The following is a 26,430-nucleotide window of genomic DNA, read 5'->3' as shown; positions in this document are numbered from 1 at the left end:
CCCTGACTCTCCTTTGTGACACAGAAAAATCCTACTCAGACAGAATTTCTGACCGTCAAAGCACTAAGGGTGTTGGTGGATGAGGTTTGGAGGACCTCCAAGTGTTCCACCCCCATGCAGGTCTCCATCACCCAGTGACCTCGAATACCAGACATGACCCCTTCCTTTATGGCTGAGGATCAGCTGAATGCTACAATTCTAGAAGAAGAATTTTATAATTGTGCAGAGGAATGCAAGTGAGATTGGCTTCATGGTAGCCAACTTGAGGCATCACTAATGAGATTCAACCTTTCAAGGAAGGCTTGCGTCTGATTGGCCTGAGACATTGGGAAGGAGCTTGTACCTAGCAATAGAAAAAAAAATCTAATCTGATATCCAACTTTTGGAGGCAACTCTCTATCAATTGTGGGATCTCTAAGGACCTGCAGGAAGGTGTCTGAGAATTCCTCCTCTACATTACATGGGACGTGTTGGTGGAATAGAAGAAAGTCAAATCTATTTAACATTACCCTATTTTATATTCTTACAAATATTGTCCAATATTTTTTCCAATTACTGTCAACGCATTGAGGAGTTACGAGCCCCTGAAAAATGTTGGCTTTAGTAAGTAAGGTTCTATTGGACTTACTCCAGATTCAAACTTTGCATACTCTCTAGACTACTTCAGTGTCTCTCGTGGGTCCTCTGGCTGATAGAGAGTGAGCTCTTAAGGCTGGAAATCGGATTTGATTTTTTCTGTTTCTGAGTTCAGAAGAACTGAAGTGTTTTGGGGGTTCCCCCTTCCATCAGGGCTTGTGCTGGCAAGTGATTGGAAATAATACTGCACAGAAACTGTAAGAAGAGAAAAAGAAGGTAATGGTAATTTGGGTTGGAAATCTGGCAGCCCATCACTCCCAGAACCAGCCCTGATGAAGGGGGGCCCCAGAACGATGTTGGCTTTTTCTTCTGACCTCTTTTCAGGAAAAACACAATTCTGCTGGACTCGCTCCAGATGTGTGGCACTCTCATTCTTTACAAGCTCTGCAGACTACTTCAGCAACCCTGAGGGATCCCCCAGCCGATACAAATTTGCCTTCAAAAGGTGGACTTCTGATTTGATTTCCTTCTAATCCTGAATTCTATAGAAAGGCCAATGTGTTTCAGGGGCTCAAATTCCCTTTTCAAAAGGTCTTGTGCTGGTAATGATTGGAGATAATACAGGACAATGATTATACGATTGGAAAAATAAGGTAATGTTGACCTGGTCATCAATCTGGATGTTGACCTGGTCATCAATCTGGCAGCCCAATCACTACCAACATCAGCCCTGATGAAGGGGGTTGCTCTACTGTTGGCTTTTTCCTCTTGTCAAGAAAAATAAAGTTCTACTGGACTCCAGATTTATGGAATTCTCATCCTTTGGATATTCTCCAGATTATCTTAGGAGCCCTCAAGGATCCCCCAGTTGGTAGAGAACTGCCTCCAAAAGCTTGATTTCAGATTTTATATGTTTATTTTTTGCTGGGTTCAGGAGAAAAAACAATATGTTTTGGGGTCCCTAAAATGTCCTCTTCATTAGGGCTTATGCTGGCAATGATTGGATGTAATGTTGGACAATAATAATAAGGATATAAAGGTAATGCGGATTTGGGTAGCCAATCTTGCCGTCCAGTCACTACCCAGCACAAACTCTGATGAAGGGGGAGCTTTGAGTCCCCAAAACATGTCGTCTTTTTCTTCTGACCTCTTGTCATGAAAGATAAGGGCTCCTATAACACTGACCAAAGAAGGGGGTCCTACATCAATGCTGGGATGGATAAGCATAGGCCAAAGCAGGTCACTGAGCTCACTGTACATATCTCAAGGAATAATTATCTGTTGTACTGGCGGTGTTACAGCCTAAGGGCAATGTAAGGTGTTATACTGAATGACGCTGTTAAGGGCAAGATTTGGGCTTAGCTACCAGGGTCAGGTTGGAGGTTAGGTCCCAGGCTGGGATTCTAGTAAATGATTTAGGTGCGGATTACCAGTGTAATTTTGCTGTAAGACCTGCTCCAATCTGGATTTCGAGTTTCATGTTCCATGATGCTGATCTCATGTTGTGTCATCTCATTCTTGTCATATTATAGATTCTTGCTCTGAGAGGTGAATAGTCTCCTCTTGCAATGGCAGCAGCCCTGCCCAGATTTAGGAATGTTTTACACTGATGTAATCGATTTATGGTGAAATGTAACTGACGCCTCCGCCTGTCCCCTCTGGGCCAATCTCCAGAGATTTCCCAACTTTTGGCTGTAGATAGATAGGTGTCGAAAAATTAGCCATGACCTCACTGTACTTCCAGAGAGGCCGTGTTCATAGCAACTTCTGTAAGAAGAGAATGAAAGCCAGAGCTGAAAATGTGGGATGACTTTAAACCAGTATTAGGGAAAGGGTGGGGGTATTGGTAAGTGGATAGGGACATGTCAGGAACCATGAATCAGACAGAGACAGAAAATGCCGTTAAAATCACACCTGTTAATATAATGGTAAAAAAAATGGTACAAATAGTAAACGTAGTCAAAACATAGCCAGGGTAGCCAAAGCGGGTAGTCAGAACAAGCCAGTAAATCAGGAAGCCAGAGATCAGCGTAGTCGGAGGCAGCAGACAGGATCAGGAACCAGAAGGGACGTCAGTCTGGCAAGTCTTCAACAGGAACACAGCAGAGAGTCTCCAGATATGTTTGACCAAGGCGAAGGCAGGGAAGGAATGAACCAGGCAGTTTAAATAGCCAGAAGGGGCTGGCTGACGAGCAGGAAATGATCACCAGGCTAACCACTGTGGAGCGATAAGTGCTGGCAATTATCCGACAGCTGAGCAATCTGAGCACTGAGAAGAGAGAACTGAGAGCCCAGCCCTGACAGGACATTAGGGAAGGATGTTTGGAAGTTAGGGATGGCTAAGAGACATTAGGAAAATGGTAGGGGTATTAGGGAGGGAATAGGGTATTAAGGAAAGGGTGGGGGTATTAGTAAGTGGGAAGGGACATTAGGGAAGGATTTTGGGGTGTTATGGAGGGGTTAGAGATATTAGGAAGATGGTAGGGGTATTAGGGAGGCAATATGGTATTAGGGAAAGGGTATGGGTATTAGTAGGTGGGTGGGGACATTAGGCAAGGATGTTGGGGTGTTAGGAAGGGGGTAGAGACATTATGAAGATGGTCGGGGTATTAGGGAGGGAGTTATTGGGGAGAGAGGTAGGTCTATAAGAGAGGGGGGGGGGGAACAATAGGGAGAGCATAGGGGTACCAAGGAGGTGGAGGAGAATTAGGGATAAAGTAGGTATTAGGGAGATGGAGGGATATTAGGGAGAGGGGATTGACATTGAGTAGGAGGAAGCCATATTGGGGAGAGAGTAAGGACCATTGGACCAGTGGGACATCCATCATAGGCGCTGCAGGCTCCAGAAGGTGGGACTTGCTATGTGACTCGGCCACAATCGGCCAGACTCGGCGGCGCTCGTACTCAGATCGGTCCCCGCATGGCGGCACTCAGGGCTAACGATAAAATTGGGCACACCTGAGACCCGGGCTTTTTGGGGACTCATTCAGGGCTCCAGCCCCCCCCTCCCGACACCACTGGGGTGGGGATATTGAAGAGTTGGTAGGAGTATTAAGGGGGAGTAGGGGTATTAGGGAAGAAATAAAGGTATGAAGAATGAGGTAGAGAGGAGGTAGGAGCAGGGCCGGGACAAGGGGTGGGCAGGAGGAGCGGCTGCCCTGGGTGCAGTTGTTTACTGTAGCCATGGGGGGCGCCTTCCTTCTCTTACAAGGCTGACTGCAGCAGTGATTTTGACAAGCGAGAGACTGCTGGGCGTAGGATCCCCTAAGCTGAACGGGGAACGGGAGGGGTGCAGTTTAGCATCTTTGCCCTGGGCACTGGATGACCTTGTACCAGCACTGGGTAAGGGTATTAGAGGTGAGGATATTCAAGAGTTTGTAGGCGTATTAGGGAGGAAATAGAGGTATGAAAGATGAGGGTAGGGTTCATATAGAGGGGGTAGGGACATTAAGAAAAGGATGGAGGGGTATTACAACAAAATGTACATGTCTGCTCACTATGGAAATCCAGCACTCCCTTTTTAGGTCATGTGACTTAATGATGCAACCATCGCACCCTGGGGCACCAATGTCAGTCACAGTAAGTGAAGACTCTATGATGTCATCGCCCACAATGCAGAGTCATGTGATTTCAAACCACCCGATGACATGACATCATCACCGCTATTGTAACATTTTAAGACTTGTCAGTCTATAAATACTGCACAATGTGCTATTATTATTATTATCATTATTATTACATGTACAAACTAAACGCTGAGGCAGCACAGATGTCTGCATTGAGACACAAGACTGCACCCATTTCTGTTCGGGATATAAGGCACCAATGATTGCCACAGTGAATAGGTCCTTATCACTGCCATGGTGGATACGTTCTTAGAACTGCCATAGGGAACTGATCCATTTAATTGCCATAGTAAATGGTGAATATTCCAATATCATTGTCATTGTGAATATGTTGGATCATTGCCATAGTGATTATGTCTACATCATTGCTATAGTAAATATTCCAGTATCACTTCCATAGTGAATATGTCTATTCCACCACATCCCAAAGGTGCTCTATTGGATGAGATCTGGTGAGTGTGGAGCTCTATTGGATGAGATCTGGTGAGTGTGGAGCTCTATTGGATGAGATCTGGTGAGTGTGGAGCTCTATTGGATGAGATCTGGTGAGTGTGGAGCTCTATTGGATGAGATCTGGTGAGTGTGGAGCTCTATTGGATGAGATCTGGTGAGTGTGGAGACCATTGGAGTACAGTGACCTCATTGTCCAGTGGTGAGATGATTGGAGCTTTGTGACATGGTGCATTATCCTGCTGGAAGGAGCCATTAAAAGATGGGGACACTGTAGTCATAAAGGGATGGACATGGTCAGCAACAATACTTAGGTAGGACGTGGTGATTAAACCATGATCAATTGGTAGTAAGGGGCCCAAATTGTGCCAAGAAAATATCCCCCCACCATTACACCACCACCAGCCTGAACCAGTGATACCCCATCCCCCACACCATTACACCACCAGCCTGAACTGGTGATACCCCATCCCCCACACCATTACATCCCCCACCACCAGCCTGAACCGGTCATACAAGGCAGGATGGATCCATGTGCCAAATTCTGACCCCACCATCTGAATGTCGCAGCTGAAATCCAGACCCATCAGACCAGGCAACGTTTTTTTATTGTCCAATTTTGGTGATCCTGTGCCAACTGTAGCCTCAGTTTCCTGTTCTTAGCTGACAGGAGTGGCACCCGGGGTGGTCTTCTGCTGCTGTAGCCCAGCTGCTTCAAGGTTGGATGTGTTGTGCATTCAGAGATGATATTCTGCATACCTTGGATGTAACGAGAGGTTATTTGAGTTACTGTTGTCTTTCCATCATCTGGGACCAGTCTGCCCATTCTCCTCTGACCTCAACAGGCGTTTTTCCTCCACACAACTGCCGCTCACTGGATATTTTCTCTTTTTCCCCGCCATTCTCTGTAAACCCTGAGAGATGTTTGTGTGTGAAAATCCCAGAAATACTCAGACCAGCCCGTCTTCCACCAACAACCATGCCACGTTCAAAGTCACTTCAATCCCCTTTCTTCCCCATTCTGATGCTCGGTTTGAACTTCAGCAAGTCGTCTTCACCACGTCTAATTGCCTAAATGCATTGAATTGCTGCCATGTGATTGGCTGATTAGCGATTTGTGTTACCAAGCAATTGAACAGGTGTACCTAATAAAGTGGCCGGTGAGTGTACTTGATTTGAAAAAATATATATTTTACTGTAACAAAAAAAAAAAAGGTAAGGTAGGGGGAGGGGGGAGGGAGCATTTTTTTAGAATAGTTGTAGTTATCCTTATCTTCTATTATATGTAATAACAAAGCGATCACCAAATAAATGGTCCCAGAGGGAGAATTTAAACAATGTCTCCACGCCTTGAGGTGTATACAGGTATGAGAGCGGAAGTGATGATGCAATGATTGTACAATGCTATGTCTGTGTGTCTCGTGTGGCCGGACCCAAAAATCACTTCACATTCCTGAAACACCTAATGGTGTCCCTGGGCTCAGCTTCTGTAATCCCCAGAGGCTGGGAGTGATGAGGGGTGTGTAGAGATCTGTACAGGGCCTCTCGGGGTCTGCATGGAGTCTGTTACAGAGAACGAGTCTCTTTTTATACAGCGCCCTTTAGAACCTGGGGGTGTGATGGGTGTAAAGGGGAGGGAGCTCCAGCACACAGCCTATGATTGACAGCCTCAGCTCTGTTCCTGTGCGCTGTGAGAAGGGGGGTGTGTGTGTCTCTTCCCTCCAATCAGCTCTTAGTGAGCTCTGCAAAGTGTGACCTCGGCTCCCCAGAAGCTGTGAGGCGTGTCAAGGTGTTTTTTGGGCATATTGTAACCGGGATTTGTTTGTGGCACCGGCACAGTAATGGCTTCTCTCTGGCAACTCAACCATGCAGCTCATTTTTGTTCAAGTATCGTCGTATTGTGCTCTTTGAAATGACCACACCGTCTTTTTCTTTCTTTTGGCAGCTGTGGCTGCAATGTTTCTTGGTCTACCTGCAGGGCTGGTGCTACCACTAGGCAAACTAGGCAGCTGTCTAGGGTGCACAGCTGTCTAGGGCGCCCCGACACTGGTGTTCCTACTCTCTTCTCTCTGTAGCAAGCAACTAAGTCTCAGAATCAGCAGGCAGCCGCCGCTCCGTTCGCACATAGAGTCAGAGGCGCAGCGGCGGTGGAGGACTGTGTCTGTGTTCCGACTCCTAAATGAATGAAAGCAAGCAAACATTCATTGATGGGCGCTGGTGAGGCTGCATTGATGGGAGCTGGTGAGGCTGCATTGATGGGAGCTGGTGAGGCTGCATTGATGGGTGCTGTTAGGCTGCATTGATGGGAGCTGGTGAGGCTGCATTGATGGGCGCTGGTGAGGCTGCATTGATGGGAGCTGGTGAGGCTGCATTGATGGGAGCTGGTGAGGCTGCATTGATGGGCGCTGTTAGGCTGCATTGATGGGCGCTGGTAGGCTGCATTGATGGGAGCTGGTGAGGCTGCATTGATGGGCGCTGGTGAGGCTGCATTGATGGGCGCTGGTAGGCTGCATTGATGGGCGCTGGTGAGGCTGCATTGATGGGTCCTGGTGAGGCTGCATTGATGGGTGCTGGTAGGCTGCATTGATGGGCGCTGGTGAGGCTGCATTGATGGGCGCTGGTGAGGCTGCATTGATGGGCCCTGGTGAGGTTTCATTGATGGGCGCTGGTGAGGCTGCATTGATGGGCACTGGTGAGGCTACATTAATGGGCGCTGGTGAGGCTGCATTGATGGGTGCTGGTGAGGCTGCATTGATGGGTGCTGGTGAGGCTGCATTGATGGGCCCTGTTAGGCTGCATTGATGGGCGCTGGTGAGGCTGCATTGATGGGAGCTGGTGAGGCTGCATTGATGGGCGCTGTTAGGCTGCATTGATGGGCGCTGGTAGGCTGCATTGATGGGAGCTGGTGAGGCTGCATTGATGGGCGCTGGTGAGGCTGCATTGATGGGCGCTGGTAGGCTGCATTGATGGGCGCTGGTGAGGCTGCATTGATGGGTGCTGGTAGGCTGCATTGATGGGCGCTGGTGAGGCTGCATTGATGGGCGCTGGTGAGGCTGCATTGATGGGCCCTGGTGAGGTTTCATTGATGGGCGCTGGTGAGGCTGCATTGATGGGAGCTGGTGAGGCTGCATTGATGGGCGCTGTTAGGCTGCATTGATGGGCGCTGGTAGGCTGCATTGATGGGAGCTGGTGAGGCTGCATTGATGGGCGCTGGTGAGGCTGCATTGATGGGCGCTGGTAGGCTGCATTGATGGGCGCTGGTGAGGCTGCATTGATGGGTCCTGGTGAGGCTGCATTGATGGGTGCTGGTAGGCTGCATTGATGGGCGCTGGTGAGGCTGCATTGATGGGCGCTGGTGAGGCTGCATTGATGGGCCCTGGTGAGGTTTCATTGATGGGCGCTGGTGAGGCTGCATTGATGGGCGCTGGTGAGGCTACATTAATGGGCGCTGGTGAGGCTGCATTGATGGGTGCTGGTGAGGCTGCATTGATGGGCCCTGTTAGGCTGCATTGATGGGCGCTGGTGAGGCTGCATTGATGGGTGCTGGTGAGGCTGCATTGATGGGCGCTGGTGAGGCTGCATTGAAGGGCACTGGTAGGCTGCATTGATGGGCGCTGGTGAGGCTGCATTGATGGGCGCTGGTGGGCCACATTTGATGGGCGCTTCATTAAAAAGGTGGGGTATACATGGGCAGGGCTAAGGGGGTGGAGTCAGGTGTGGAGCCAGGGGGGTGGCAAAATGAGGTTTCACCTAGGGTGTCAAAAATCCTTGCACCAGCCCTGTCTACCTGACCTTGGCTTGGTATCAAGAGATCCCTGAATTTCCCGCTTCTTAATAAGTGATTGAACAGTACTGACTGGCATATTCAAGGCTTTGAATATCTTTTTTATATCCTTTTTAATCTTTATATTGTTCCATTACCTTGTTACGCAGGACGTGTACAAGTTCTTTTCTGCTCCCCATGGCTTAGAATCTAGCCTGTTCAGTGCATTCACGTGAGAGATAACAATCTCGTGGACTATTTATACGCAGACACGGATTGTAATTTAGAAAGTAGGCAAACTTTTGAGCACAACTGTATGTGGTGGCAAATCATTAAAGCCCCCCACCGTATTTCCGTATATATATATATGTGTACAGCCAGCAGGGACAGGTTACAATGCATTCAAATGAATGGGCTGCCTTGACGCAATGCAAGTCAACATGTCATGTAAAGTGTGTGTCGTCACCAGACCAATCAGATGTGAAGGGCCCTCACTGTTATCACACACACTACCTCTGCTGAAAGTCCATTCCAGGCATCTACTACTCCTTAGAATAATACTTTGTGATATTTCTTCAGTGTCCTCATTATCACGCCATCCATCCTGCTGACCCATCAGATAGACCTCCTCATGTCCATGGTAGGCGGTGGCTGTGTGTTGCCGGGCAGGTCTCGGCATGCTCTGCTCTCCTTTCCATAGCTCAGCGGGGAGCGGCCCGTCATCCGGGGGGTTTTCATCGTTTTTGCAGCTGGTGTGTGGATATTATCAGATCAGTGATGTATGTATCAGAGATGAGATGTTATACCTTCCGGGTCCTGACCTGCTATGTCACCACCTCCAGGACCGTCTTCCCCTGGGAGATAAACGATTACATTTATATTTTGTGGGGAAATGTATCATTCGTGGGCACAGTGCCAAAAGATCTGGAGCCATTGTATGAGGTTTGATCGATCTGGAGCCATTCTATGAGGTTTGATCGATCTGCAGCCATTGTATGGGGTCTGATCAATCTGCAGCCATTGTATGAGGTCTGATCGATCTGCAGCCATTGTATGAGGTCTGATCGATCTGCAGCCATTGTATGAGGTCCGATCGATCTGCAGCCATTGTATGAGGTCCGATCGATCTGCAGCCATTGTATGAGGTCTGATCAATCTGCAGCCATTGTATGAGGTTTGATCGATCTGCATCCATTGTATGAGGTCTGATCGATCTGGAGCCATTATATGAGGTCTGATCGATCTGCAGCCATTGTATGAGGTTTGATCGATCTGGAGCCATTGTATGAGGTCTGATCGTTCTGGAGCCATTATATGAGGTTTGATCGACCTGGAGCCATTGTATGAGGTCTGATCGATCTGGAGCCATTATATGAGGTCTGATCGATCTGCAGCCATTGTATGAGGTCTGATCGATCTGCAACCATTGTATGGGGTCTGATCGATCTGGAGCCATTGTATGAGGTTTGGTTGATCTGCAGCCAATGTATGAGGTCTGAGGCTGGTGGGAGGGGCCAGCAGGGGGCTTCCTAAAACATATTAGCCCCCCCCCCGCAGTACTCTTCTCCAGAGATCTTGGGAGGAGTTATGCAAATATAAAAATGCCTTGGTGGGCGGGTGTCAGTCTAGAGAAGTGGGCGTTCCTAGGTAGGCTGTATTTGCATAGGTAACACCCACCACAGGTAACGCTGAGCCTCCCTGATTGAAAAAAACTAGAAATCCAATAAATGAAAGGGGCAGGGCCAGGGACAGTCAGGCTGGGGAGGAAAGGGCTAGATGATGCTGGACGTCCTCCAGCCAGGAAATGAGGTGGGGCTCTTTCTGACTTTCGGCAGCTTGTAATGCACACTGTGAGAAGCTCTGTGTTGTGTTTCTGCCCTGTGAGCCCCGGCTGGCCCCGTCCCATCACCAGCGTGTCAGTTATGTAGGTGTTGTCTCGGCTCTTTGGGGATTTCACAGGACGGGCGCCCAGGAATGTCGCCGGGTCAGTCCCTGTACCTGTCATGCAGGCGAGAGTCAACAACACCAACCTGCGCCAACTTGCAGTGAAAGTGATCAGTGACCCCCCTTTCTCTGCCAGTCTGCGAGCCAATCAGATGGCAGAATAACCCTTTGCCTGCCAATAAAGTGTGGCGAGTGTTCCGCCTCCCCGGGTAACCCTTTATTGTACAAACAGAATGCAGTGCTGCCCGGGACAGTCCGGTGCTGAAAGGGTTCAATCCGAAGCCCAAACTTGTCATTTGGGATGGATGGAGGGAAATGATGTCATCACCCAATGAACGGCTCTCCCTTCTGGTTTGTTAACCCCTTAATGATGGTAAAACGCTTTACACCTGAACCCAGTTTTGCATCTTCGACGTGTGTCAGTAAATCTGTACAAATTATCCCAACGACTTACCAGACATGTGCAATCCGTTTTGTTCCGAATTCGTTCTTTAACTAATTTCGACAAATTTGGAAATATCCAAATTAACGAAAACCCGTGTAACAAATTTTTCAGAAAATTCAGAAATTTTCGAATTTCCGGATTTCAAATTTTCAAATTGACAAAACTTGAAAATTCAAGAATTTTCGATAATTCAAAAATCCAAAAATTCAGAAATTCCAAAAATCCGAAAATAAACGAAGATTTAAAAGAAGAACGAAAATCCCAAAATTGGAAAATCCCAAATAATAACTAACTAATAATAACTTAACTATTACATGATAGGTATTTCAAATTTGGCTGTTAGGGCCGCTTCACACCACATGCAGTCCAGTGCGTTTTTTTTCTGCATCAAAAACGCATTGGAAAGTAGGTTATATGGTTTTCAATGGCATAGTTCACACCAGTGCGTTCCAGTTCCAGAAACAAAAGTAGAACATGCTGTGTTTTTCCTGCACTAAACTGTACTGGAACGCTGTAAAAAGCATCAAAAACTCACGGGAACGCACCAAAAATGCACTGGAACACCCATGTTCTTATTTAAGGTTAAAGGAAAAAAAGGGGGGGGGGGATGCACTGGACTACATTAAAGAGCGCATCCGGACTGCGTTTCTATGGTGTGAACTGGCGGCGATCTGCGATTTTTATCGGGACTACGGTTTGATAACCTACTTTCTATGTGTTTAGTGAACGTAACAAATACGAATTTATCCGAAGTTACGAATTTTCCGAAATAACGAATACTGCATCTAAATGAATGGAACGTAATGAATTAATAATTATTAATAATAATAATACAAACTTTTTTTTATTATTATTTTTATTAATTATTAATTTGTTCCATTCCATTGGTTTTTAGATATGGCATTCGTTATTTCGGGTTAGTTTGTAACTTCAGATAAATTCATATTCCTAACGTTCACTAACAGCTAAATTTGAAAGGAAATCCCAATACCTATAATATAATAGTTAGTTATTATTAGTTAGTTTGTTAGCTATTATTTTGAATTTCTGGATTTCGGATTTCCTAATTTTCTAATTTACGAGTTTACAAATTTAAGGATTTCGGATTTTCGAATTTACGAATTTATGGATTTTCGAATTTACGAATTTGCATCATAACATATGACCCGAAAAACAAAAAACGAATGGAAACGAAAACGAACACATTTTTTGGCAGTGCACATGTCTACTACTTACCATATCCAGGTGAATTATATTGCATTTTTTTTTCAGGACAAAAGGGGTCAATTCACGAACGTTTACTGCATGCAATAATACGGTCACAGGACTCATTTGCATAAATTATCGCATGCAGTAAAAAAAAAGCAAATTCACATAAACTTAAAAAGAATAACGATTATGCGGTACTTACCGAAAAATGAAAAATGTGTCGGTAAATAACGCCAAAATACCACGCGGTAAGCTCCTAAGTCCAATTCACAAATGGAACCCGAGAATAAAAAAAAAAAAACGTGCGATATTTATCACCAGGGTTTTGCTGGCGGTATTTGTCAGGAACAGTGCGGGAGTCCGTCCGTCCCCAATAGCTGGTTGCTAGGGGGCGGGGGCCTTCGCATCCTTAACAACAGTTGACTCATTGGGGGACCCGCTGACGGCTGAATGTTAAAAAAAAAAAAACATGCCTGCAATTAAAAATTATGAAAAAAAAACAGCGTGGGGTCCCCCCAATGCATACTAGGCCCTTCGGGTCTGAAATGGATTTTATGGGAAACTCCGCGACAATCTTTTTTTTTTTTTAAATGGCGTGGGGTCCTTTCCAAAATCCATACCAGACCCTTATCTGAGCATGCAGCCTGGCAGGTCAGGAAAGGGGGGGGGAGCAAGTGCCCCCCCCTGAACCATACCAGGCCACATGCCCTCAACTTGGGGGTGCTTTCAGTTTCTAACAATTCCTTTATTATATATAGAAAAAAATGTCCCTCGAAATAGATCCATCGTCAGTAACAAAGCCCACCGCAGCGCCGAACCGTTAGGTTCCCCTTAAAATCCATACCAAGCCCGAAGGGCCTAGTATGCACTGGGTGGGGGACCCCACGCAGTTTTTTTTTCCATCTTTTTAATTGCCGGCTTGTTTTCTTTACATTCAGCTGTCAGCGGAGAATCCACTGACAGCTGATGAGTCATCTGTTGTTAAGGACGCGACGGCCTGACCTACTCCTTAGCAACCAGCTCAATGGGATAAATTACCGCATGAAAATGCTTCAGGTCCGGAATGGATTTTAAGGGGAACTCCACGCCAACATTTTTTTTTTTTTTAAAACAGCGTGGGATCTCCTCCAAAATCCATACCAGACCCTTATCTGAACATGCAGCCTGGCAGGTCAGGAAAGGGAGGGGACGAGCGAGAGCCCCCGAACCATACCAGGTCACATGCCCTCAACGTGGGGGTGCTTTCAGTTTCTGACAATTCCTTTATTAAAAAAAAAAATTTAAAATGTCCCCCAAAGTAGATTCATCATCAGTCACAACGCTACTTAACCCAAAAAAAGGATAAAAAAAACCCTCCGGCCCAGACAAAGGCTCCGGCCGACTGCCTGCTCAATAGCTAAGAAGAGGAGTCACCCAGTGATGTCACTGGCTGGCCCCGCCCCTTGCAACATCATCGGCCAGGAGCCCGCTCGCTCGTCCCCTCCCTTTCCTGACCTACCGGGCTGCATGCTTGGATAAGGGTCTGGAATGAATTTTTTTTTGGGGGGGGGGACCCCCACGCAGTTTTTTTTTTCTTTTTTAGAAAGGGGCTCATGTGCTAGAACCAATCCTCTTGCAGTGCAGCCGGAGGAAGGGCGAGGAGGAGAAGCCGGCAGTGCTGCAGGGGGGAGGCAGAAGAGGATCGGTGTCTGCAATAAGACAGTACAGCCGGCTTTCCTGCTCAGCAGGTTCCTGGGCCCCCCTTTTTGAATGGATGGGGCCCGAGCCCGGTACAGGAGGGCTGGCTGTACTGTCTTCTCAGCAGCCCTGCCTGTAGGGTTAACATGCAGGCATTCATCTCTGGGCTGCTTCTCTTCCCCACACAAGTCAATGTAAATGTGAAGGTAGCTCCAAAAGCATGCTGCGTGTGACTTCTGAGTCTGGCTCCCGTGTCCGTGGTTTGGTAAGTACGGCACATCTGACCTGAGAGGAAGGCGAAATTCTCCCTGCACTGCGTCATTTGTTTATATGAAAAGCAGAAGTGCATTGTGGGAAGCCGGGCTTTCATTAAATGTAAATATCTGTTATGCCCATAATCACTTTCCATGGCTGCGCACGTACGGGCGGTGACCAGACGGGTCACACCCAGCCGCCGCTCATCACACCGTCTGTCCTCGTAGAAATTTACATAACTAATTACTATAGAGAGTCACAAGAGGCGATGTCTGAACCGGTCAGGGGGCTCCACCCAGACCTGGCATCCTGTATATAATGATACACAGGGATAATATCACATACATATACCGTAGCAGAGTTGGAGGGGTGAATCAGAGTTGGAAGATCTGTTCGCCCAGATTGTCATCTATTTCGAGATAGATGCCTTTCCAGTCATTACTGCAGTGCCCAGGCCACCCCACTGCCCTCCTGTCTGTAAGCTGGTGGTCTGGGAACACCGGCCTGTAGTGTAGGAACGTGCATTCCCAGACACGCCCACTGCAGGCTCTGCCCTGCTAATCGCATACAGAAATCCTGACTACTAAGTATTCGTGCTAAGATGGTCCTCGAAAACCACCAAACCTGCCCATCCAACTATGATCAGCCAGCGCCACCCAGTGCTCAGATTGCAGTGCTACATCCAACTCAGGCGACTTAAAGCATTTGTTACCCCTGTTATTCCTGATATGAGCCCGCTATACCATTTCCTTGTATGAGAAAGTCTCCTGTTCTCTTTGTATTGCTTCCTTTGTGTGAAATCCCCGGTGCTTCTGCCAGTCCCTCTGCCTTCCTATTAAAAACTGACCACACCAAGCAGGAGAGCACACTGCGCTCAGTTCTCTAGCTGTGCTGGGAACTCAGCCTGCTCTCCAATGATCAGACTTTTCCTGACAAGCCCGCCTCCTGCACAGCCATTCTCTGGGAAGCTCAGTGTGCTGCTGCTTCACCTCCCCCACTTCTTATGCAGCTGAGAACAGAGGGAATGTGATCACTTATAAAAAAAAGATATTTATGATTTTTTTATAACTATACAAAAATGCCTTTCATTTCTATTTTAACCACTTCCTTACCACAGGCTGTCATATGACGTCCCAGGCTTTCAGTGGGGATATCTGAATGAAGGGTGCAGATGTCATCTTTTTCAGCCGGGGATTCCCTGCACCGATTGTTTTTACCGGTGCCGGGTGCCCGCCGCCCTGCGGTGCTTCTACCGGCTTGCCCATGTGCGATCGGCGAGCCGGAGAAGGAATCCTCCGGTGCCGGAAGTTAACCATAGAGAATACCGAGGACCAGATGGTCCCTGGCAGTCTTTATGACTCTTGGAGGCGTTATGATGTCACGTCTGGCCTGGCAGTTGTAAACACTGCCATGTACTCGGCTGGAAAGGCCGAGATTTTTTTTTTTTTTTTTTTTATCTTGGTCTTTCCAGGCTAGAGGAGAGTTGTGGGGACTTATTGACCCCAGATCTCTCCATAAAGAGGACTTGTCATGCCCTATTCCTATTACAATGGATATTTAGATTCCTTGTAATAGGAATAAAGATGATAAAAAAACAACATTTAAAGGGAAAGTGTAAAAATTAAAATAAAATAAACAATAAAAAAAAAAACTAAAACCAAAGCGCCCCGTCCACACGTGCTTGCACGCAGAAGCGAACGACTACATAGGTCACGTCCGTATATTACAGCGAGAGCAATAATTCTAGTACAAGGCCTCCTCTGTAACTCTAAACTGGTAACCTGTAAAAATTTTTAAAGCATCTAGCATGCTAGGCTGGGAAAGGGGTAACGTCTAGGGGCGATCAAAGGGTTAACTGTGTGCCTAACCAATAGATCTCTTTGTTTCTTATCCCTGCTTTGCACAGACAGCAATAAAAACCTAATAGGGGTTTCTAATCCACCTCCACTCTATCCAAAACTAAAAAAAAAAAAGGTTTGCCTTTAGTTGCACTTTAAATTAAACTTCACATTTTAAAGCTACACAGTGATTGTAATTTTACTGGGGCCTCTTCCTTGCAAATTGCGTTTTATTACAAAGGTGAACTTGGCCTTCAAACCTGTTTTATTATTGTAGACAGGAATGCCTTTCCTGCAATAAAGGGATGGGAATGCCATCCATCCAACATTGATCAGCTAGCGCCACCCAGTGTTCAAATCACAGTACTACATCAGATCAGCCAACTAAAGCTTTACATTAATATTATTATTATTCTACAGGATTTATATAGTGTCAGCAGATTGTGCAGTGCTTTACAATATAAAGGGAGACAATACAGTACAATAATATACAAAGGTTAAGAGGGCCTTGCTCATATGAGCTTACAATCTAATAGTGATAGATTTATTTTGTTCAGCAAATGAAATCTAACAGATTCCTCCATCCATGCTATACAGCGTGGATGGATGAATGCCCCCCCTGCTAGGCTACTGTGATTTGGAAGCAGCGTTGGCAGCTGTCAAAGCATCCAAACAGCTGCTGCATCTGGCTGGATATCCAGCAGCAGTCTATATGCTTACGCTGCTCTTTGATCTGCTTGTCACTTGATCGTTCGCAGTGTTCTGTTTTAGTGCCCCCCCCCTCCCCCAGACTCAGCCTGTCCCTGCAATATGGTCACCTGCTGACTTGGCACCATCCACAGGCAGCTTAAAGTGGTTGTAAACCCTTTACAACCACTTTACACTACAGGTAAGCCTAGATTAAGGCTTACCTGTAGGTGCTTGAAATATCTCCCAGACCTGCATGGTCTAGGGTAAATTTGCAAATCGTCGTAGGGCGATTTCTTCTGCGCATGCGCCGGAGTTAGAAATGGCACCGCTGTGCCGTTTCTAGCTCGGGTCATGCTGTTAAAGGCGGCTCCCGCGCGCATGCGCGTGAGTGACATCACGCAACGTTACGAGATTCCGGGCAGTCACAGAGCCGGCCCCCGGAAGGAAGAGGGGTGAAGAATGGACCCTCGCTACTAGCGAGTAAGACAGGGACATCACGGGCTTCTCCTGCAGGTAAGTGTCACATAATGGGCTACTATGCGATGCATAGTAGCCAATTTTGCTTTACCTTTGCAGGTAAACAAAGAGGAAGTAAACCCATCAGGGTTTACTTCCTCTTTAACCCTGCAATAAGATATAGACGTCGAATCAAACTTACATCAGCATTTTACATCAGCAAATTTCAGTACAGAGTTTTGCTTTTCCATTGACAATGACTTTCCTAAGCCCTATCCCTGCGAAATACCAACCCCCCCCGTTATTTGGATGTGTCGCTACACGCACCATAATATATTATGTTTGTTGGTCTCCTGATAAAGCATCAAAATTGTGAAACGCATTGGAACCTACCATAATCCTCCTGTGTTTTTGCTCTACCCTTTAACAATATTCCACAAAGGTGATAATAACTTTTTTGAACATGTGCAACATATTGTATGTATATGATTAATAAGGCTTAGCAGGAAATAGAGCCTTTTCAGGGATGATATTAATACATTTGATATGATTTTATGGAATGCTTTTAACTCATAAACTAATAGTTTTTTTTGAAAGGTTTTGTAAATCGAGGTGATGTGTGTTTATTTCTTGGAGTTATGTATAGCACCCTAGCACCCTTTCCTGTTCATATTTTTTCTTTCCTTTCCTTTCCTTTTCCTTTCATTTTTTTTTTTATTTCCTTTTATTTTCTTTTTTCCTTTTTTATACAAATGTTTAAATGTTTTGCTGCTTAAAAAAACCCCTGGGGAAACGTTGCATTTTTTGAACTTTTCTTTTTTTTGGGTTGTGCAGCCCAGGTATTCTGACTTACGTGTTTTTCCTATTTTTATTTTCTTTTTCCTTTCTTTTCCTTTTCATGTTTTTTTCTTTAATTTACTTTTCTTTCCTTTCAATTGCTTTCCTTAATAATAAGAAAAAAGGACACTCTAGAGTACGGACAGGGAGGCTGCACACCCCAAATATAGAATTAAAAAACAGAAAATCCCCCTAGTGGGGCTTTAATGCAGCCAATGGTATATGAAACACAAAATACAAAAAGGTGTTGTGATGGCCATTTTAATTTGGTTAATACAGCAAGTACTGACAACAAAGAATTTGGGACATAGACTTAAATCCAAGGATGAAAATAGGAAACAATGCCAATAACAGAGGACAGTGTACAATACAATTACATCACAGGCAACAGTAATACAATAGCACAAAGATGTTGGTTGTGTGAGATCCTGACGCGTTTCGACCCCAATGGGTCTTCTTCAGAGGATAGGTATGTGTAAAAACTGTAAAAATGTAGACATGTGTCAAGCAATTTCAAGCCAAAACAGAAAGAAAGAGTATATAAACAATTCCATATGGTGTATCTTTACCAGTCACGATGTACTCGATGGTTACAAGTGGCCATAATGTGAAAGAATATCCCTCTTGATGTATCCCCGATATCCTAGCGGGTGGGCCAGTCACAAGGGGAGCGAGTGCCACCCACACGTCTTACAAGGAATCACACACTATGTAACCCCAAAGGGGCGGAGGGAGAGAAGGGGGTACACACTGCACCTGCGATAAAATTACAATATATATATTTATTAAGTGGCGGGTTCCAAAATAAGATTTGTACGGCAAAAGAGTCAAAAGAAAAATGTGTCTATTTGCTATTACAATTTCGAGAGTTTTAGCTGGATAACGGGCGTGGTGGGATGACGGAGCCATGCAAGAGGGAAGACAACAAGGATAGCAGGTGTGAGGGAAAAAAGTGAGGGAAGAAGAGTGAGGGAAAAGAAAGGAAGGAAAAGATGAGTGATGAGCAGGGATGGAATGGAGGGGAAGGGAAGGAAGGGGAAGGAACGGCGGGGAGGTATGGTATGGTAAGGAAAACACATATATAATGCATGGGTCGGCTCCCAAATCACGTCCGTATATGTAAGGAACCTGAGAACACAGAGAGAAAGTGTAGCGACCAGTGAGTGTAGGAGAGGCCCATCAAGGGGCCAGAAAAAGTGAAAAGTGAAAAAAACAAGAATAGTCGTGAACCAAACAAAACAGAAAAGCCCCCAAGCAGGTGTGAGTATGTGAGTGACATGTGAGAAGAACAGAGTGAATGAGGGGGGCATAGGATTAAGAGTGAAATAAATAAGGTTACCGATAAGATAATTGAAAATAGTCCATGATATCACGGATTATGGAACGGGTAAATCAGAATTTCAAACAAGATGAAAGAAAATATATCACATTAGTGGTGTGAACCGAGCATGATGAGCGCAGTAAGAAGGTGTATGAATCAGTAGAGAATATGTACTTACCACCAAATGGGATGATAAGGCAGCACAGAAGCGTCCAGTGGAAACAAATAATCCAACTGGACCTTCCCTATTGCCAACCTAATTTATAGAAGAACTTATTTGCCAAAGTATCCCGCAGGTGCAGGTGTCCCTCCCCCTCCATCCATTCCCCCATGAGGAAAGAGCGACGCAATGGCGGCGCCCTTGGTGTGACTCCCTCGGCGTTCCGGAAGAGGAATTCTCCCGGATCCACCGTCACCCCCGCCGCAACTGCGTAAGCGTCGTGACGTCACGCGCACGCCCGTGGTATCGCGCGTGCGCGGGAGGCCAGGACGTCCGGAGGGGATCCGGAACGCCGCTGGCAGGGATAGAAATAGCGTCCACCTAGTGGGCGCTTGGAGAGACGCAGGACCCTTTGCGCCTCCCCACCCTGCCAGGAAGGCATGTGTGTCACGTCTCCACCCCCCAAGGGACCCGGCCCCCCGGGCCACTAAATGGTGGCTATAACACGGAGAAGGGGGGAAGAGGGAAGGTCATAGAAGGAGTTAAAGGGCCATAAATAGATTGTTCTATCGTGTGTTGGCAATGACATACCTATAGTTAACACTGTCCCTCATAATCATGGAAAAAATTGAATGCAGTAGGTAAATTTAGCCACCAAAACAATACAAAATAAAACAATTTCCAAAAGAAAAAACGGTGAACTAGTTGATGTGTCAAACAACAACCCTGCAAAAGCGAAATGATTTATTAGTGATGTGGAAACCCATGGGTTGTATCCTAGGTTGCTGAGAAATGTAAAATTATATTTACTGTAGTTAAATATCCAACTGGGTACGTTGGATAACAAGAGATTATTGGATAATGTGTCTGTACCTTAAGGAAACATTTCAATCAGCATATACAATCCCATGGGAAAAAATACCAAAAATGAAGTAGCAAACATCTTTCATAAGAATGGGTTTCAGGGTATTGCTGTCAAGGCAGGTCCTCACAGAAGGAGGTAATACCTGCCAGAAAAGACCCTCACAGGGCCATTGGGCACAAACAACAGTTCACAGTTTGTGTCTGGACCCGAGTGTCAAAGCGGCGGGGGAGGGGTGTTTAACCACCCAAAATTTGACAATAAGAAAAAAGGACACTCTAGAGTACGGACAGGGAGGCTGCACACCCCAAATATAGAATTAAAAAACAGAAAATCCCCCTAGTGGGGCTTTAATGCAGCCAATGGTATATGAAACACAAAATACAAAAAGGTGTTGTGATGGCCATTTTAATTTGGTTAATACAGCAAGTACTGACAACAAAGAATTTGGGACATAGACTTAAATCCAAGGATGAAAATAGGAAACAATGCCAATAACAGAGGACAGTGTACAATACAATTACATCACAGGCAACAGTAATACAATAGCACAAAGATGTTGGTTGTGTGAGATCCTGACGCGTTTCGACCCCAATGGGTCTTCTTCAGAGGATAGGTATGTGTAAAAACTGTAAAAATGTAGACATGTGTCAAGCAATTTCAAGCCAAAACAGAAAGAAAGAGTATATAAACAATTCCATATGGTGTATCTTTACCAGTCACGATGTACTCGATGGTTACAAGTGGCCATAATGTGAAAGAATATCCCTCTTGATGTATCCCAGATATCCTAGCGGGTGGGCCAGTCACAAGGGGAGCGAGTGCCACCCACACGTCTTACAAGGAATCACACACTATGTAACCCCAAAGGGGCGGAGGGAGAGAAGGGGGTACACACTGCACCTGCAATAAAATTACAATATATATATTTATTAAGTGGCGGGTTCCAAAATAAGATTTGTACGGCAAAAGAGTCAAAAGAAAAATGTGTCTATTTGCTATTACAATTTCGAGAGTTTTAGCTGGATAACGGGCGTGGTGGGATGACGGAGCCATGCAAGAGGGAAGACAACAAGGATAGCAGGTGTGAGGGAAAAAAGTGAGGGAAGAAGAGTGAGGGAAAAGAAAGGAAGGAAAAGATGAGTGATGAGCAGGGATGGAATGGAGGGGAAGGGAAGGAAGGGGAAGGAACGGCGGGGAGGTATGGTATGGTAAGGAAAACACATATATAATGCATGGGTCGGCTCCCAAATCACGTCCGTATATGTAAGGAACCTGAGAACACAGAGAGAAAGTGTAGCGACCAGTGAGTGTAGGAGAGGCCCATCAAGGGGCCAGAAAAAGTGAAAAGTGAAAAAAACAAGAATAGTCGTGAACCAAACAAAACAGAAAAGCCCCCAAGCAGGTGTGAGTATGTGAGTGACATGTGAGAAGAACAGAGTGAATGAGGGGGGCATAGGATTAAGAGTGAAATAAATAAGGTTACCGATAAGATAATTGAAAATAGTCCATGATATCACGGATTATGGAACGGGTAAATCAGAATTTCAAACAAGATGAAAGAAAATATATCACATTAGTGGTGTGAACCGAGCATGATGAGCGCAGTAAGAAGGTGTATGAATCAGTAGAGAATATGTACTTACCACCAAATGGGATGATAAGGCAGCACAGAAGCGTCCAGTGGAAACAAATAATCCAACTGGACCTTCCCTATTGCCAACCTAATTTATAGAAGAACTTATTTGCCAAAGTATCCCGCAGGTGCAGGTGTCCCTCCCCCTCCATCCATTCCCCCATGAGGAAAGAGCGACGCAATGGCGGCGCCCTTGGTGTGACTCCCTCGGCGTTCCGGAAGAGGAATTCTCCCGGATCCACCGTCACCCCCGCCGCAACTGCGTAAGCGTCGTGACGTCACGCGCACGCCCGTGGTATCGCGCGTGCGCGGGAGGCCAGGACGTCCGGAGGGGATCCGGAACGCCGCTGGCAGGGATAGAAATAGCGTCCACCTAGTGGGCGCTTGGAGAGACGCAGGACCCTTTGCGCCTCCCCACCCTGCCAGGAAGGCATGTGTGTCACGTCTCCACCCCCCAAGGGACCCGGCCCCCCGGGCCACTAAATGGTGGCTATAACACGGAGAAGGGGGGAAGAGGGAAGGTCATAGAAGGAGTTAAAGGGCCATAAATAGATTGTTCTATCGTGTGTTGGCAATGACATACCTATAGTTAACACTGTCCCTCATAATCATGGAAAAAATTGAATGCAGTAGGTAAATTTAGCCACCAAAACAATACAAAATAAAACAATTTCCAAAAGAAAAAACGGTGAACTAGTTGATGTCTTTTCTGGCAGGTATTACCTCCTTCTGTGAGGACCTGCCTTGACAGCAATACCCTGAAACCCATTCTTATGAAAGATGTTTGCTACTTCATTTTTGGTATTTTTTCCCATGGGATTGTATATGCTGATTGAAATGTTTCCTTAAGGTACAGACACATTATCCAATAATCTCTTGTTATCCAACGTACCCAGTTGGATATTTAACTACAGTAAATATAATTTTACATTTCTCAGCAACCTAGGATACAACCCATGGGTTTCCACATCACTAATAAATCATTTCGCTTTTGCAGGGTTGTTGTTTGACACATCAACTAGTTCACCGTTTTTTCTTTTGGAAATTGTTTTATTTTGTATTGTTTTGGTGGCTAAATTTACCTACTGCATTCAATTTTTTCCATGATTATGAGGGACAGTGTTAACTATAGGTATGTCATTGCCAACACACGATAGAACAATCTATTTATGGCCCTTTAACTCCTTCTATGACCTTCCCTCTTCCCCCCTTCTCCGTGTTATAGCCACCATTTAGTGGCCCGGGGGGCCGGGTCCCTTGGGGGGTGGAGACGTGACACACATGCCTTCCTGGCAGGGTGGGGAGGCGCAAAGGGTCCTGCGTCTCTCCAAGCGCCCACTAGGTGGACGCTATTTCTATCCCTGCCAGCGGCGTTCCGGATCCCCTCCGGACGTCCTGGCCTCCCGCGCACGCGCGATACCACGGGCGTGCGCGTGACGTCACGACGCTTACGCAGTTGCGGCGGGGGTGACGGTGGATCCGGGAGAATTCCTCTTCCGGAACGCCGAGGGAGTCACACCAAGGGCGCCGCCATTGCGTCGCTCTTTCCTCATGGGGGAATGGATGGAGGGGGAGGGACACCTGCACCTGCGGGATACTTTGGCAAATAAGTTCTTCTATAAATTAGGTTGGCAATAGGGAAGGTCCAGTTGGATTATTTGTTTCCACTGGACGCTTCTGTGCTGCCTTATCATCCCATTTGGTGGTAAGTACATATTCTCTACTGATTCATACACCTTCTTACTGCGCTCATCATGCTCGGTTCACACCACTAATGTGATATATTTTCTTTCATCTTGTTTGAAATTCTGATTTACCCGTTCCATAATCCGTGATATCATGGACTATTTTCAATTATCTTATCGGTAACCTTATTTATTTCACTCTTAATCCTATGCCCCCCTCATTCACTCTGTTCTTCTCACATGTCACTCACATACTCACACCTGCTTGGGGGCTTTTCTGTTTTGTTTGGTTCACGACTATTCTTGTTTTTTTCACTTTTCACTTTTTCTGGCCCCTTGATGGGCCTCTCCTACACTCACTGGTCGCTACACTTTCTCTCTGTGTTCTCAGGTTCCTTACATATACGGACGTGATTTGGGAGCCGACCCATGCATTATATATGTGTTTTCCTTACCATACCATACCTCCCCGCCGTTCCTTCCCCTTCCTTCCCTTCCCCTCCATTCCATCCCTACTCATCACTCATCTTTTCCTTCCTTTCTTTTCCCTCACTCTTCTTCCCTCACTTTTTTCCCTCACACCTGCTATCCTTGTTGTCTTCCCTCTTGCATGGCTCCGTCATCCCACCACGCCCGTTATCCAGCTAAAACTCTCGAAATTGTAATAGCAAATAGACACATTTTTCTTTTGACTCTTTTGCCGTACAAATCTTATTTTGGAACCCGCCACTTAATAAATATATATATTGTAATTTTATCGCAGGTGCAGTGTGTACCCCCTTCTCTCCCTCCGCCCCTTTGGGGTTACATAGTGTGTGATTCCTTGTAAGACGTGTGGGTGGCACTCGCTCCCCTTGTGACTGGCCCACCCGCTAGGATATCGGGGATACATCAAGAGGGATATTCTTTCACATTATGGCCACTTGTAACCATCGAGTACATCGTGACTGGTAAAGATACACCATATGGAATTGTTTATATACTCTTTCTTTCTGTTTTGGCTTGAAATTGCTTGACACATGTCTACATTTTTACAGTTTTTACACATACCTATCCTCTGAAGAAGACCCATTGGGGTCGAAACGCGTCAGGATCTCACACAACCAACATCTTTGTGCTATTGTATTACTGTTGCCTGTGATGTAATTGTATTGTACACTGTCCTCTGTTATTGGCATTGTTTCCTATTTTCATCCTTGGATTTAAGTCTATGTCCCAAATTCTTTGTTGTCAGTACTTGCTGTATTAACCAAATTAAAATGGCCATCACAACACCTTTTTGTATTTTGTGTTTCATATACCATTGGCTGCATTAAAGCCCCACTAGGGGGATTTTCTGTTTTTTAATTCAATTGCTTTCCTTTTCATTTTTTTTCTTTCCTTTCCTTTTCATTTTTTTAATTTTCTTTAATTTTCTTTTTCCTTTCCTTTCCTTTCCTTTCTTTTTCATGTTTTTTTTTTCTTTAATTTCCTTTCCTTTCAATTCAATTCCTTTCCTTTCAATTTTTTTTCTATCCTTTCCTTTCCTTTTCATTTTTTTTCTATCCTTTCCTCTCCTTTTCTTTTTTTTTGTTTCTTTTAATTTTCTTTTTCCTTTCCTTTTCTTTTCATTTTTTTTCTTTCCTTTCCTTTTCATTTTTTTATTTCCTTTAATCTTCTTTTTCCTTTCCTTTGCTTTTCATGTTTTTTTTCTTTAATTTCCATTTCTTTCCTTTCAATTCCGTTCCTTTTCATTTTTTTTCTCTATCCTTTCCTTTCCTTTTTATTTTTTTTTAATTTCCTTTCCTTTTCATTTTTTCCTTTCCTTTGCTTTCTATTCCTCTATTCTCAAGACTCCCTGCTCTCTAGCTCCCTCATCACCTCCTCTCATGCTCGCCTCCAGGAATTTTCCAGAGCCTCTCCAATCCTATGGAACTCCTTACCCCAACCTGTCCGATTATCTCCCACTCTATTAGCTTTTAGACGATCCCTGAAAACCCCCCTTTTCAGAGAAGCCTACCCTACCCACACCTAACAACTGCATTTTCATTTTCTCCATCTGATCATCCCCCACTTGACCCTCCCTTCTAGATTGTAAGCTCTAACGAGCAGGGCCCTCTGATCCCTCCTGTATTGATTCGTATTGTAACTGTACTGTCTGCCCCCACATTGTAAAGCGCTGTGCAAACTGTTGGCGCTATATAAATCCTGTATAATAATAATAATTCCTTTCCTTTTCATATTTTTTATCTTTCCTTTCCTTTTTCCTTTCCTTTTCATGTTTTTTTCTTTCCTTTCCTTTCCTTTCCTTTCCTTTCCTTTCCTTTCCTTTCCTTTCCTTTCCTTTCCTTTCCTTACTGTTTCTTTCCTATTCATTTTTTTTCTTTCCTTTCCTTTTTCTTTCCTCTCCTTTTCATGTTTTTTTTCTTTACTTTCCTTTCCTTTCCATTTTTTTTCTATCCTTTCCTTTTCATTTTTTTTCCTTTCCTTTTCATTTTTTGTATTTCCTTTCCTTTTCATTTTTTGTATTTCCTTTCCTTTTCTCTTTCCTTTTCTTTTCATGTTTTTTTCTTTCATTTCATTTCCGTTTTTTTTTCCTTTCAAATCATTTCCATTCCTTTCCTTTTCATTTTTTTCTATCCTTTCCTTAACTTTTCATTTTTTTCCCTTTCCTTTCCTTTCCTTTCTATTCCTTTTCATGTTTTTTTCTTTCCTTTTCTTTTTCCTTTCCTTTTCATGTTTTTTTCTTTTCATTTTTTTCTTTCCTTTGCTTTCCTATTTTTCCTTTTATTTCCTTTATCAGGCTTGGTTCCTATGTGTTATTTAGAGCCTACAAAACATGTAGTGGGAAGCTCAAGATTATAAATATAATTTATTGCAATTAACCTCTGGCAAGGATCGCAGTATCCAGTTTGCCACGGGGTGAAGTGTTAACACTGTGTGAGAATTATCTGATATGACGCAGATGATAATTTATTGGTGCAGTGTACACCTGCCATACACAAAGCTAATCTTTATTCT

The 26,430-nt window shown here is 45.1% G+C and overlaps 1 protein-coding gene across 1 annotated transcript in view; it reads left to right on the top strand.

Annotated features, from left to right (window-relative positions):
• The window catches only part of EPPK1 (epiplakin 1), a 77,285-nt gene that overhangs the window by 32,138 nt on the left and 18,717 nt on the right, over positions 1-26,430 (top strand). The gene's annotated exons all lie outside the window — the stretch shown is intronic.

Source organism: Aquarana catesbeiana, linkage group LG05, assembly GCF_042186555.1.
Source record: "Aquarana catesbeiana isolate 2022-GZ linkage group LG05, ASM4218655v1, whole genome shotgun sequence".
Lineage (NCBI taxonomy): Eukaryota > Metazoa > Chordata > Amphibia > Anura > Ranidae > Aquarana > Aquarana catesbeiana.
Note: the sequence above shows the minus strand (reverse complement) of the source record. Positions and strands in the feature narration are given on the sequence as shown.